Genomic DNA, 15,331 nt, shown 5'->3' with positions numbered 1-15,331 from the left:
TATAAATCAGACATCTTGTGTTGATACACCACAATATAATGGAGTAGTTGAATGCAAAAACCACCATCTACTATAAGTTAAACAGGGCCTCCTTATTAAGATGCATGTGCCAAAAAATTATTCGAGTAATATTGTTCTTATTACCTATGATCTCATTAACAAAATGCCTTCATCAGTTCTTCCGATTAAGATACCTCATTCTATTTTTATTTCCCAATGTTGTTTTGATTGTTTTACCACCTCATATTTTTGGATGTGTTTGCTTACTCGCCTTTTTGATTGACAACATAACAAACTTGAACCCTATGCAGTGAAGTGTGTCTTCTTGGGATATTCAAAAACCCAAAAAGGGTACAAATGTTATAGTCCTTCTCTTTGTCATCATTTTGTTAATACTAATGTTACCTTTCATGAGTTCACTCCATATTTCTCCTTTAGTGATCCACTCCCTTCTCCTCTGAGTGATTCTCTTCCTCTTCCAATCTCATTGTGCACTTTTTCTCCATAACCCACCAACACTACTCTACCTAGGCCACCTATTTAACAGGTATATCTACGCACACAACTAGTTTTATCTTCAACATCATTTGCATTGCCATCTACGAGTCTTACTAACCCCTCTATTACTACTACTATTACTCCAGTTGTTTAACACCTTCAGACCTTGATCTACCCCATTGCCCTTCGCAAATGTACACATTCCTATATTGTCAATCATATTAATCACTTTGTCCATATCCATCATTATCACAGTTATCACCCTCTACCCTTGATTTTGTTACTTCCCTTTCTATAGTTTCTATCCCTAAATCCCTACAAGAGGCCCTGATTGACCTTGGGTGTGATGGTTATGGAAGAAGAAATGTGGGCACTTCATCAAAATGATACATGGGATTTAGTTCCTCTCCCTTCTGGTAAGCAACTTGTAGGATGTAGATGGGTGTATGTTGTGAAATTTAACCTTGATGGTACAGTGGATAGACTTAAAGCTCACTTAGTTGCTAAAGGGTTTACTTAGTTGTTGTTTGAAAAGTCATTTTAGAAAGCTCTTCTAGTAGCCTAGTGGGCCAAAAGACATATTGAGCTTTTGGGGTCTTGTCTTTAAAGACAAAAATCGTTCGGTAAAAGGCTCAGTCTATTGGACTTTTAAAAATGAGTTTAGAGGCTATCTATCACATAGAAAGACCAAAATATTCATTTGATGCTTCTCGAAATTCAATGTTTTTGGTCTTTTTGCACACACGTTTTTTCATCTTTCCAGCTTTTGGTTACCAAACAGAAAGGACCAAATTTCGGTCTTTCAAGCTTATCGAAGTCCAAAAGACCGCGTAGAAAGACTTGTCAAATGTCACCTTAGACTTGTGTTGTAGAATTTGAGCCTTTTCTCCAGTTGCTAAGATCACCTTTGTCCGTTTGGTTATTTCTTTAGCTGCAATTAATCATTGGCCTTTATATCAATTAGATGTTAAAGAACACTTTCTTGTATGGTGACCTTATGAAAGAAGTGTACATGAAGCAACCACCTTGATTTGTTGCCCATGGATCCCAAAACTAAACTTGTTTTAGATCAAGGAGAGTAAGTAGATGAACTCGAGTAGTGTGAGAATCGGAAAATGGCTCACTTGGGCTGATATGGAGTCGCCACCCATCAGTTGAGGAAATAGAGGTGATGGGACCTTCGAGAATGACTTTCAAAAATGCTTTTGTTTAATAGTGGATCCCAGGCCTGAGGCACCAACTAACTAGTCTGGGTAAGACAGATGGGAGAGGAAGGGGTTAGGCACTCCTCTACCAGGTCCACTAGGTGGGGCCCACCTGGGATTTCAACAAGCACAAACAAACAATTATAATAATAAGAACAAGAAACCAGAACAAGACATAAAAAGGAAAATCTATTGCTTTACTTTTATTATTATTATTATTATTATTATTATTATTTTTCGTAACTTTTCTTATTTAGTGTATTTGTTTCCCCAATTACTGATCAACCTATTCTTTTTTTCTAAACCTCTCCATATTGCAATTGTATCCTTGTCTGTTGAACTGGATATTGATTTTCAAATTAAACACATTATTGTTGGCTTTCATTATTTTTTATTTTTCTTCCTTTTCTTTCACCTAATTGTTTATTGTTATTTATTTTTTATTTAAATTTTTTTTTGCTCTCAGTAACCGACACCGCCCTTCATTCCTGTAATATGTTGAGATACCAAATTACCCTGAATCTCCTCCCCTTTCCTTTGTAATCTGATCTAAAAACAGATAAGGCTCATCTTGATCTATTGTCTTCCTTATCTTATCCCTTCCCTTTTTCTTTTGAATTTTTTTTAATCAATTTTTAACTAATGTGTATTTATCTACTTATTTCCTATTTAATGGCTACAAGTAGATCCTTGATGCAAACATATATATAACTATCGAAATCAGAACAAATCGAATAGCTATCTAATAGGAACTCCAACCATACAACAATTAATGATTCAAGATATATACTGAAATTCGAGTATTGACTGTCTTTCATCAAACCAAACCAGAGCCTAATCTTCAAAGAGACTACAATGTGATTAAAGGCATGGGCACACGATCGACAACATTCATCATCTCATAAAATTGGATTCAAAAGGTAAATAAGAAAACAACGATGACCCAATCGTCGTAGAGGAAAAATGATAGGTGAAGAATGGTGAGATGCACGCCAATGATAGATGAGATGCACGCCAATGATAGGTGAAGAATGGTGAAGAGATAAACACCGGTGGGAGTTCTCTATTCGTTGTCAGGAAGACAATGAACAGAACTAAAGGAGGAAGAATAAGAAGGAGAAGGAAAAGAGAGAGAGAGATGTGTGAAAGAAAGAGTGAAGAGAGACCCTTTTTTATTTGTTTTTTTTTTTTTGGATTTTTGGATTCGGGAAAGGGGTGCCTAACCCCTTCCCTCTCCCATCCGAGTCTTATCCAAACTGGTTAGCCGGTACCTTGGGCTTTGGAGTCACTATTGCACAAAAGCATTTTTGAAAGTAATTCTCAAAGGTCCTCTCAAACTGGTTAGTAATACCCAAACTGGTTAGTCGTCTATATCAGCCTAAGTGAGCCATTTTCCAATGCTCAGAGACTTTTAGGGAAGTTGAATTATTTAACTATCACCCATCCAAATATTTGTTTTGTAATGGGATTGTATACCAGTTTATGATCTCTCCACGTGCCCCGCATCTTGAGGTTGTATATAGAATCCTAAAGTATCTTAAGGGATTATCTAGTATGGGGATTATCTATAGAGATTTTGGTCATTTGACCATGTTTGGGTTTATACAGGTTGACTAGGTTAGATTACCAAAAGATAAGAGGTCAACAACAAGGTATTATATGTTTTTAGGTGGCAATCTTATTTCCTAGAAGAGCAAGAAATAGGATGATGTGGCTAAGTTAAGTGTAGAAGCTAAGTGTAGAGCCATGAGTCATGCAAAAGGAGAATTAGTGTGGCTTTAGAGTCTTCTTTAAAAAAATGGGATTTTGGCGAAGACTCCTATGCACTTACATTGTGATAATCAGGTCGCCATTTATATTTGCACCAAATCTACTTTTTCATGAGAGAACAAAACATATTGAAGTAGATTGCCACTTTGTTAGAGAGAAGATCTGAAGTGGTGGTATCACCATTTTTGAAGAAAGGAGATTGGTTATCTGATTTATGAACAAAAGCCCTACATTGTCCTCGTATTGATTTCATTACTAACAAGCTAGGTATATATGATATATATACATCAACTTGAGGGAACTATTAAAAGAGAGCATTAAAGAACATTATTTTGAGTGTATTTGGGCAGTAGGGTAGTTTAGTAATTCCATCCTGAATTAAGCACGCTACAATCCATTATTTTTCATAAACAAGTGTATATTTGTAATTCTCTATTTTATTTAATTGGGTTGTCTACTTAGAAAGGATTAAGACATTCTAATCTCTTTCTAATCAGATCGACAATTTCTATCCATTCTCCTCTCTTCTCTCTTATCCTATCCTCTCATCTCTTCTCTTCTCTTCTCTTTCTCTCCTTTCTATTTTCAATATGGACTGTTTTGTGCATCTATAATTACCATATTTTCACAAAAAGCAATGATTCCATATGACCCTAAATCATCATTAAGCACAGCCCCATCACAAAAGGATATTACATCATTTTGACTCAAAGAAGAGGAAGCAAAGCAAAATCTGCTTTGATTACTAGGAGAAATAACATTCAAATTAAAGTCCAAAAATATAGGCAATCCAAAACTGATGTGTGAATTTTAATAACCAGTTTATGAATATCTACTAAATCACCCCTAAAAATTATAGCACTTCTAAGAAGCCAAATACAATAATTGATAACAACCATGAAAATTAATAATAGATTTCTATCTTCAATTGAGCTAAGAGAATTCAATAGAGCTAGAGTTAAATCCACCTTAGAAGTAGAGGAAAAAGATCTAGCAAGCCCAAAAGGAGTAACAAACCAAATATCTCAAGCTACAGGAGAGGCAAAAAATAATTGAATCGGATCGTCATCTTGTTGCCCACAAAAAACACAAGACCAATGCACTCTAAAACCCCCACTTGCTAACAATGAAGATACTAACACAAATCCTTGAATTAGTCTCTAAAGGAAAGTTTAAATCTCGACAAAACCTTTAACTCCCAAATTCTATTATCAAACCTTTAATATTAGCAGATAAAAAAACAGCATGATTCTTCCATAAACAAAAAAAAAAAAAAAAAAAAACGTCTTTAATGGAGAGGCACCCATTCCTAAAAGGGAGCCAAATAAAAGAAAGGACAAATTTCTTAAACTACCCCTAAGGTTTAGGAAATTGACTAACTCTACCCCCCCTCTCTCTCTCTCCTCTTCCTGCTTTTCTTCTTCTTCACCCCATTAATCTCACCTCCCTTGTTTTAGTCTGAGAGCACATAGTTGTTGTTGCGGCTTCTAGCAATGCAGCAGTCTCTCTCTCTTCTTTCCTTCAATCTAAGAGCAAGGACAGTTGATGGTTTTTCCTCTCTTCTTCTTCTTCTTCTTCCCACATCGATCTCTTCTTTCTTGTTTTAGCCTGTAAGCACATCGTTGCTGCTATGAAATACCACTTCATTGAACTCCCCCTCTTCCCTCTCCCTCTTGTTCTCTTCTCGCAATAACAGGCAATAAAAAGTACCAAAGCCAATCGACGCTTTTTTCCCCTAGTTCCAAAAAGAAGCATAAAAAGTGCAAGAGAAGAAGGAATTGCTAACTTTTTGCAAGGTCAACTGGTTTGGTGTCTCTGACAACCTTTGTTTCACCTCCAAAGGTTAGGGAGGGTGGTGAGGTAGTAACTCTATTTGAAACAAATCTCCAAATTTTTAGGCATCGATCTCTTTGATTTAGCAAATAGACAAACTTACCCTACTTCGATGGATAGAGGTAACTAACTTTGACTAAGTTCAGAGAAACCACTTTCTTGGTCGGTGAAGTTGTACAGAAGCCCTACTATTGAGGAGCAGAAAGAGGGAGCCCCACCGCCTAATGAGGGGGAGCCTTCGCTTGAGGAGGAGAAGGCTCTATTGGAGATTAGTTTCCTCCCCAACAACATCTATGACGGGCGATACTGACAGCAAGCATCCCCCGTCATCACTGGCTTTTCAAATTACCCATCTCTCGCACGTTTCCTCAGTCGGATGTCCTCCTTTGTCTTCATCTTCTGTGAAGAGAAAGTGCAACTCAACTAATGACGCAGCTGGCAAGTGAGTGAGAGAGGGGCTGGCGGTAGAGGGGGTTATCCCCACTATTCGTTATCCTAGCTTAGTTTGTCAGTGCTGAAAGGAAGATGGTAAGGGTAAATTTGAGTTTTAAAAAATTATACGTTACGTGTTTGCGAGTTTTAATGAAACATTAACGGATACTTACTTTAAGACAATACTAAAACAGTAGGGGTACTAACAACAAGATCAGCCCAAGGGGGGTCAAAACACTCTAACCTTAGCCACATTCCAGGAACCGTCAAGGTTCAGCAAATCAGCAACAACCATTGATGCGGCATGATCCAAGCACTCCTAGTTGGCTGCTGACTGGCTCCTAGCTGGCAACGGACGGCACCTGAGAAGAAGAAGGTGAAGGATTCCCGAGGGATTTGCCTGGTGGGAATACTCCGAAGTTTAAGTTAGAATGCTGGGGAAAAGAGTGTAAAGAGGCTAAGAGTGTACCACATGTAGTCTCAAGATTAGCTCGAGAGCAAGTAAGATGACTCAAAATCAGATTCGATCAGAGATCACTCTCCCCTTCGACTAAGGGGCTTTTATAGGGGAGTTCTTGTCAAATCGGGCGTAACCACCACTGGGCTTCTGTCGCAGCCGTTACCTGCCAGGGCTGCGCAGGTGACCGTTGCAGGGTACTACCCAATTGGATGGGTGACACGTCCCTGGAGGACAAGCACACCACCATCTATCGAGAGACGTGGGTACAGTCTGTCGAATGGGCAGGGACTGCGTCGTCAGTCAAGAGACGTGGCGCAGTCTGACGGGTACACTCTTGTTAGATAGAAGCTTCCTGAGAGCATCGCGTTGCTTAGTCGCGAGTTACCTTGTCGCGCAGCGAGCTACCCTGTCGCGCAGCGAGCTATCTTGTTGTGAGCTCCCAGGGGTACTTCGGGGTGACCCCCATCGAGATTGTCTTTGGGCCAGTCTTTCTGCCTGAGTGTTGGAGCGAGTTGGTTATCCTAGCTCGCGAGTTGGGATAGTCTTGGAGTATTCCCTTTCAGTAGCTCGGGGGACCTCGAGCTCGCGTTGTAGCGAGCTACGACTCAATTTTAATAAATATAAGTTCAAATGGAGTTACACTACATTGTATTACATTTAAATCATTGTCAAATACATATTAAAAAAAAAAAGAGATAGGTTCACGTATACACACATTTCATTTTAAAATTATAATGATACATATGATTAATAAAAATGCCCAACAAGCTGTGATCATGCAACAATCACACACAATGATTGCAAAAATCTAATCCCTCCTTGAAGTCTGGTATTATTGCACTTCATCATATATGACAACTTCTTCTTTGGGCATATATTGGTCAACCTAGATGAAATCATTTCTTTGTGCCAACATGTGAAATATGGTATAACCAATACATATCTTATTAATGAATACTATTGGTTAAACGTAAGCATAACATACCACTCCAGATGGGCATTTGTAAAACCAATGACCATAGTTTTTTTAGTCTTAGCCTTCAGTAACAACATTCTTCCTCTCCTCCTTGTATTTTTATTTACATGTCTTCAAAAGAATATATCTATACATGAATATGTACATATGTTCCACAAAAAAAAAAAAAAAGATGTGTATATGTCATATTTGTTAATACCCATAATCTAGAACTAACTGCTTAGTAATGTTACGTCTAACTATCATCGTATCTTCTAACTTATCATTTGGTTCATTGCCTCCACCATCATTATTATCCTCATTACTATCATCATCTATTTTAACATTTTTATTCCCAAATGTATCAAACAAATTGTTAAAGTGATTTGTCATTCATGATTTCCCTTCTTATAAAGTTGTGTATATTACAACTTGCAATCACAATTTAGTGTTGTGTATTAATTGAGAATGATGGCATCTATTTTAGAATCGGAAACCTTGCCTTCAAAATTCCAAAACATCATTTAATAACATTATGAAGGGAGGAATGTACTTGATTAAATTTCTCTCGTTCATCCCTTGGTTACTTTATTCGCCTGAAACTAGATAAATGGTATCATTCACCGCGAAAAAGTGGTAAGAATCCTAAAAACCTAGCATATCCAGAATTTACCAACTAGTATTTACTTGTATTCTAATATTAAACAACATCAACACTTACAAATTTAACACACATTGTAACATATGAAATTGTATGGAACTTACCTGGAGGTGGGCGCGAAAAGCCAACCTTGACTTGTTTAATGCCTCAGAGAATACCATAGAATCATTGGCAGATTATTCCCACCCAATATAAACAAACATGAAGCACATGTCAAAAACTACATGCACACATCATATTTTGAGTGGTTACAATTTTGCTACCATGATATGGTATTTGCTTATTTATAGGAACAAAAGCACTGATATGAGTGTCACCAAGGGCATCAACACAATCCTTAAAAAAATAAACACCAGAGTTAGTTGCACCTTAATGACAATACAAATACCTTGGAATATAGGTATAATGGAAATACAAGTACCTTGAAATATGGGTAAGGTTTGAGGCAATCTCCATAGGAGTGTCCTATGTAGGTGGTGGGCAAATGATATCCCACCCTAGCACAACAATTGGTTGTGAAGTGTCAATGGATCATCTCCCAAAAATGTTGCCAACATTTTGTAACCATTCTATTTGAGAAGTTGTGACACACTACAGTTAAAAAAAATATCCAACTGTTCTTCCACACTCACAAACTTTGAATCTTTTAATAATTAATTCTCTCACTCTAAGAGTCCTACACTGATTTTTAAACACATCTCCATTCAAAAACATGTTGACACCTCTTATGGTTTCCTTGAAGAACCTCATGCAAATATCTTGCTCCCCAATCTGTGTTTGTGCATTTTGGTTCCTTTACCATATATTTCAAGTAATATTTATGTGACATTTTAAGAACCATCCTAGTTATCATCACTATTAACACCATCATTAGCATTATGTGGATTCATGTTGACTTGTTACCAATCAACTTAGAGAATGAAACATATGGATATAAACTATAACATACCAAGTGATAAACATCACATCATTATCATAACATAACATCCATAACATAATCAACATCATATATAACTAGACACCAAACATCAAACCATAAATACAAAGTTTCAAACCACAACACTAGTCTAAGGGACACAAGTTCTCTTCACACAATCTAATAAAAACGTTCATAAATCCTCTCATTCCTCCTCCTCATCATCATCACAATTATTTAACAACCATCCCCTTAACTCATAAAGTAGTTGTTCTCTTTGCACAATCTAATAAAAAACGTTCATAAATCCTCTCATTCCTCTTCATCATCATCATCATCACAATCATTTAACAACCATCCCCTTAACTCATCAAGTAGTTTGATGAACATCTCTTTCCATCTACAATCTTGCATTAGGGATGCTACTATTCATGCCCTTCGTACTAATCACCATTTCTACACATTTATTGATTAAGAAGGGCTCAGAAGGTAATGTAGCACCAGTTGTGATAGATGGAGACCTCATTCTATAGTTTTCTATAATTGCTTTATAAGCCTCTGCAAACAGCTTATTACCATAATTCTTTCGCTTATAGTCCTTTGAAGTACCAACTTTCTTAATCAACAACCAATTCTTCTTTGTCTTTGTTCAAAGCATCACTTAACCCAAGGATGTTTGCATCCAACACCTCTGCAAGTGTTAGTGGCACATTATCAAGGCCAACAATTCCATCAGATGAACTCTCTTCACTAACAACAACATTTGCCACTTCATCATCTTGAAAGTTGGAAAATGCCACATCACCAGTTGCAATGGTATCTCCATATATTTCTCTTAATTTTGGGCCTTCTAGCATAGTGAGTACCCATTACATCGGAAATTCTTGGCTCTTGGATTATCCTGTGATCCACAATCACATTAACCTTCATTACATAAAATCATAGTTTGTATATAAATAACTTTGAATGGATACCATTATGTATACAATTAAACTTACCCTTCTATTGTAAGTCCTCATTATGTAATCATAACATTATTCAATTTGGGTCAACAATGCTTTGGAATCCTTGCATACTGTCCTTAACTTGTTGAACTTATTTTTGAATTGGAGGTTTGTGTAGTCATTTCGGATCCTTTTTAGAAACTCTTTCTTGATCTCTGCCCAACCAACCTTACTAAATATGGTAGTAGTTCTACCCTTCTTAATTTGCTCCGCCATCAATTCAATTAAAACCTTTTCATCTCTAGTTGACCATCTTGCCATCGCTATATGCTTGGCCTCATTACTCTTAGTTGTGGCCGCTTGCTTACCCTTCTAAGAAGATGCCATCTGTTTCTAGTAAAATATTGATTAGAAAATATTCAGTATAGATTCAAAAAAAATTGTTAAACAAATTATTCTCAAAGTTAAAAATGAAACATAAATCCTGTCTATGAGTTTGATCATTGAGATGTGCAATTATCTACTTAATATCAAACCAACACCAACATCTCACATTTGATTTGTCCTAAGAGAAACTATTCACACCTTACTACACCAGACATTCTACCAACAACTAACTACAATAATTAATTAAAGAAAGAGAAGAGAAGAAACGTTCCTTTCTAAAGACATGGAGACACAATAAGTGATACTTTATGACCTACACAAGGGTACACAATGTCACTCATGTACCCTTGCATAGCAAGAAATATCCTTAGTGCAAAAACCTATGTTGTTGATGTACTGCATGTGTATTAGAAAATTCATGGGGTAGAACAATTATCGGAGTTTGTAGAGTGGATCATTTTTAAACTTTTATCGTATTGGGTTTTGTGCCAAGAAGTTTATGGTTATGGAGTATAAATGATTAATTAATTGTTTTATCCATATCAACTCTTTGTAGCTTTTTTTGGAACTGTCAAGAAGTAAAAAAAATAGCCACAAAATTGCTATTTATTATCAAGGAAATCAGTCATGTTTTCTTTCTTGTCATTTGTTACTAGAAGCTGTCATCGAGTTATATGGTTAACACTTGGTGAACATGTTGGAAAAGACCATATAGAGTACAAATTCACCAGCATCTTAGTTGTAGTTCAAACTCATTAGCTATGAATTGATTGCACCTTTGCTTTTGATGTACAATGACAAGCTATATTCAAGTATCCTAAAAAAATAGGTTAATAGCAAAATGGAAGAAGAAAAATTATTCTCCATCCCTACAACAAAACATGAACAAAGTCTGACATGCATCCTTGGTGAGAAATGGCCTTGAAGAAGAAAGTCTAAATCTTGTGAGTTAAATTGCAATGGGGGAAAAAGTGGCTAGAAGACTCCTCCTTACTCCTACACAAGGAACAAAGAAGATCTAGTAGATTAAACCCCTTTTTTACTAACACCAATTTAGCAGGACATCTCTCCCAATTCCCAAACTACCAACCAAGTAAAAAACTTGATCTTTGAGGGTGCAACAGACCTCTAGATTTTGTTAGGAAAAAGGAAAGCCTCAAGCATCTCTAACCCCTTGTAGCAAGATTTAATAGAAATTAGGCCAAATTTAGACCAAGCTAGCATCTTATGCCTCTCAAAAAGTGAGGATAAGCCTTAAATGCACTGCAACCGTACTTTTCAACTAATAATCTTCTCCATAACCCATTATATTCTAAATTGAAATGCTAGAACCATCTTCCTATTAAAACCAAATAAAATCTTTTGACCTTTCTTATAACCAAACCATAAGAAACTAATCATAGCACACTATATGAACCAAGCCACATAAAACCATAACAAAAATATATAAAACATCTACACAACACTCAGACGTCATGCTCAAGAGGATTATGCCTCTTTTGTTATAAACAACATGTCATGCATCCAAGTAGTGGAATGATTTGTGTCACACCTTTGCAGTTTAAAACACTTATCAAAAGCCTTTAGGACTTTTGACATTGTTGAAGCAACTCTCATCTCTACCATGTCCCTCCTTCCCCATCCCAAGCCAAGCCTTGTCTTCATCTCTCAACATCATACCAACACCACTTTACTTCTACAAACCACAATCATGTACCCACTATCAAACTCTTCAATAGTACCTCTTCACTTCTTTTGCTTCTTCAATCTCTTCAACCCCCAACCAACCTCTTCTCGACTAATGAAGACAATGGCTCTTTAAACATACCTTTGTCTTTGTTGTTGATTCTAGGTGAAAATTATCCCTTAACAATGACTGCTTCTTTTAGAAATTGATTAGTCCTTCCAACCTGTGATTGAGTTGAAGATTGACTTCAAGAGTATCTTATTACACCCTAAATCCACCTAAACTCATCCTGTAGAAGTTACTTTTCCTTCTTCTCAGTCAATTAAGGCATTTGCCATTGCTCTTTCACTCACTTTTCATAAAATTTAAATGCTTCACCACTTTCTATGGCCCAATGGATTCAGTCTGATTTGAATAGAGTTTAGAAGATAAAGGACTATAAACTCAACTTTAATATTCTTTAACTTTTGTTTTTGTTTTTAAATTGTAAAATTTAAATAAATATAAAAACATTTTTTAGACTAAAGAGTGAAATTAATTAGGAACTTAAGATTTAGAGGAAGGGGTGGTATCTTAAAACCCTATCATACGAAAATTTCTAGGTCTTCTTTATTACTTAGTAGAGTTCAGTCCTATTGTTCCTGTTGTTTTCTACACTAATGACTAAAGCATGTAAAAGGCAGAAGATATAGTGAAGACCTTATATGGTCCAATTATGGTGATTTTTAGGTCAATAAATCACTTCTCCCCCCCCCCCCCCTTCTTTGGTTTTACTAGATTGTATCCTTCTATATCTAGAGGGAGAAGACATTAGAAGATCATAACTCCTAAGTTATTTCTTGTAAAATGCACGGATAGTACTTTTTCTGAGTTATTTTTGCAAACAAAAAATCATTTGAGAGTATAGGATACAATTGTCTTGGCAATCAACTGTGCAACTACTACAATAAACCATTTAAGAGATACATGGGTTGCAAATCTTCATTGAATTGGTATCAAGAGTTTGTCTATGTACACAGATATGTATGCTGAAAGATCTCACCATTTAAGTATGGTCCTAACAAGAACAAATGACATAAGCATGTCCTTACTAGATGGAGAGAATTAGGGAACATTTATAGCTGAGGTATGGTAAAAAAATTGTGATACCTCGATTTTGTGAGTTGCATTCCAAGCAATGAACTTATCTGGGAACAGAGGCAGAGAATACGATAGAAGCTTTTTCTTGAAAGTATTTTTAGAACAAAATTATGAGATTCTTGGGCTTGTTTTAATTGAACTAGAAAAAAATAATAAAGGTGGACCTGAGATCTTCTGGGTTGTAGACAATCGTTGGAGAGCTGCAAAGATCTACAGTCTCTCCTATAAATAACAAGAGTGGCATGAAAAAATAGAAATAGGGAAAAAATGAATCAATAGGGTGAGATTTTGGGGGTAGCATTGATCGAAAGTGGGAAAAAAATAAAAGATGGAAGTAATTCTTGAGGTAACCGGAGTTGCAAAGAGCAGAGTTGTAAAGAGTCGTTGAAGAAGAGGAACGCTAGGGGTGGGGGAAAACAACAAATGAGATTAGGGATTTGTTGATGATATGTATTGTGCAAAATTACGAAAGTGCCCATGTTCGCACATGAAACATGGGCACTCATCTTCGTTATTCTCAAGAGGATGTAGCAATAAACACAAAATAAGGAATTACCAATCCTTAGAAGTGAAAATTTTGGGATTTGTATAATCGACCTATCATATGAGATTTTTCATCCAAAATCAGAGTGATTCTCAACATTGATGTATATATATATATATATAATTTATATTTTATAATATAATCGAATCGAATCGACTTCTATTCGAATTCGATTTGATAAGTTTATCGGTAAAGAAGTGTTGTTCGAATTCGATCGTTAATAATATATGGATAATCCGAATTTGATTGGAATAGGTCGGATCTCAAATTCAAACTCGGATTTTTGGATATTGTTTACACCCCTACTTAAACATGAGAGTCATTAAGATAGAGAGAGGGAGTAATTATATGGTTATTTAGGAATCAATAGAAAGATTAAGAGTAAGATAAATTTAAATTTAAAAGTGTGCTTAAATATAAGAGTTATTAGAGAGGAGACTAGATTTCGTCTTTACACCATCCTCACAACACTTTTAGTCATGCATTTGGACATCTCTGTACTTGTATGTGTTCATTCACAAGGTGATGTTCCTATTGCACAATTGCAAGTGTTGTGAGGACAATTTTTATGAGTACTAAATCCAAAATCATTAGAGGGGTAATTATTGAGAGAATGTAGAGGGGTTATAAAATTAAAATCATAATGTATTAATCAATACACTTGGAGTACTGGTCCATATTGGGATATAGACATAAAATGACTCCATAAAGACCCATATTATCTCAATACGGAAGAATTTGAGCAACATATGTTTTCCATGCATTCCATGTATCAAACCCTCATTAGAACAATATATATAAGATATTAAGCCTATATGTTACAAAATTTTAAAACTTTTATAGAGACATCGAGCCAAATGGGCCTTAGTCTTCAATTATTTATTGGTGTGGTTAGTGTTTTATATTTTAGATAGTGGGTCATAGTTTATTTGGCCAACTTTTCTTTCTTTTAACTCTATTAATTAGCTACCCTATTGAGGGCACTGTTGTAATTGTATTGAATTTTACAATCAAATTAATAAAAGTCATTAGGGAACTAAAGAGAGGTTCATTAAGCTCTCTTCTTTCTTCCCTTCTCTTCTCCTTTTTTCTTCTTCATCTTCTAAACTCTCTCTTTCATCTTCTTCTCTCTTTTTTTATTTATTTTTAAAATTATTACAAGTATAATTACAACTCCGATTGCATACTCAGGGGTACTCCATTCCTCATACCTTTAAATATAAGAGTTATTAAGAGAGATGAATAATTATAAGAAGTTTATTTAGGAATCAAATAGAATGATTAGGAGTGGAACAAATTTGAATTTGAAAATGAGTCTATTGCATGATAGATATCTTATAAGGAAGCAATACATAAGCACAAGCAATTATATACCTTTTAACACACAAAAAAAAAATCTCCAATGGGTCTTGCCCTTCCTTTAACCTCTTCCATGGGTCTTCTAACTGTTTGAGGCATCACCTTAGGGACATGAGTGTCCACCATCATATTCTTTCCCTTATCCTTTGACCCTTCCTCCCATGGTTTTTCTTTGATGAAACAGATTCTACAAACTCAAACCTAACAACAATCTCCTATACTCGTAAGATCATGACACCTCATACTCTACTTCAATCACATCACCCTCGTTTATCAATTCTACTTCCACCTCCACAATAGTAGTAGGTGCCTTGTGCCATGTCACTTTTTTGGAGGGAGAAACTTCATATAGCAGTTTAGCACCAATACTTTTTTCATGCTTTTCTACAAAGGTGTCAACGGTATTCGAAAATTTGATTTTGAATTCTAGATTCAACATAATCGAATCTAATTCTAATAATTCAAATATTTAATTGGTTGAATTCAGATATCCTATTCATATCACATAGCTAATCGGATTCAAATTTGTATATGACCTAA

At 35.7% G+C, this 15,331-nt stretch overlaps 1 long non-coding RNA gene across 4 annotated transcripts in view; it reads right to left on the bottom strand.

Annotated features, from left to right (window-relative positions):
* Positions 1 to 14,543, bottom strand: part of LOC148792244 (uncharacterized) — a 101,004-nt gene extending 86,461 nt beyond the window's left edge. The window contains exons 1-2 of one of the 4 annotated variants that reach the window (XR_016085636.1): positions 13,053 to 14,543; positions 12,898 to 12,935 (exon numbers count right to left, since the gene is read on the bottom strand). This is a non-coding gene — a long non-coding RNA (uncharacterized LOC148792244). Of the gene's footprint in view, positions 1 to 12,897 lie in introns of all 4 variants that reach the window. The other 3 variants (XR_016085634.1, XR_016085633.1, XR_016085635.1) reach the window with 3 other exon arrangements.
* Positions 14,544 to 15,331: the final 788 nt, after the last annotated feature.

The sequence above is a fragment of the Nelumbo nucifera genome, chromosome 4, assembly GCF_055504915.1.
Source record: "Nelumbo nucifera cultivar China Antique chromosome 4, China Antique-T2T, whole genome shotgun sequence".
Classification (NCBI taxonomy): domain Eukaryota; kingdom Viridiplantae; phylum Streptophyta; class Magnoliopsida; order Proteales; family Nelumbonaceae; genus Nelumbo; species Nelumbo nucifera.
This window is presented reverse-complemented; position numbering and strand designations above follow the sequence as displayed.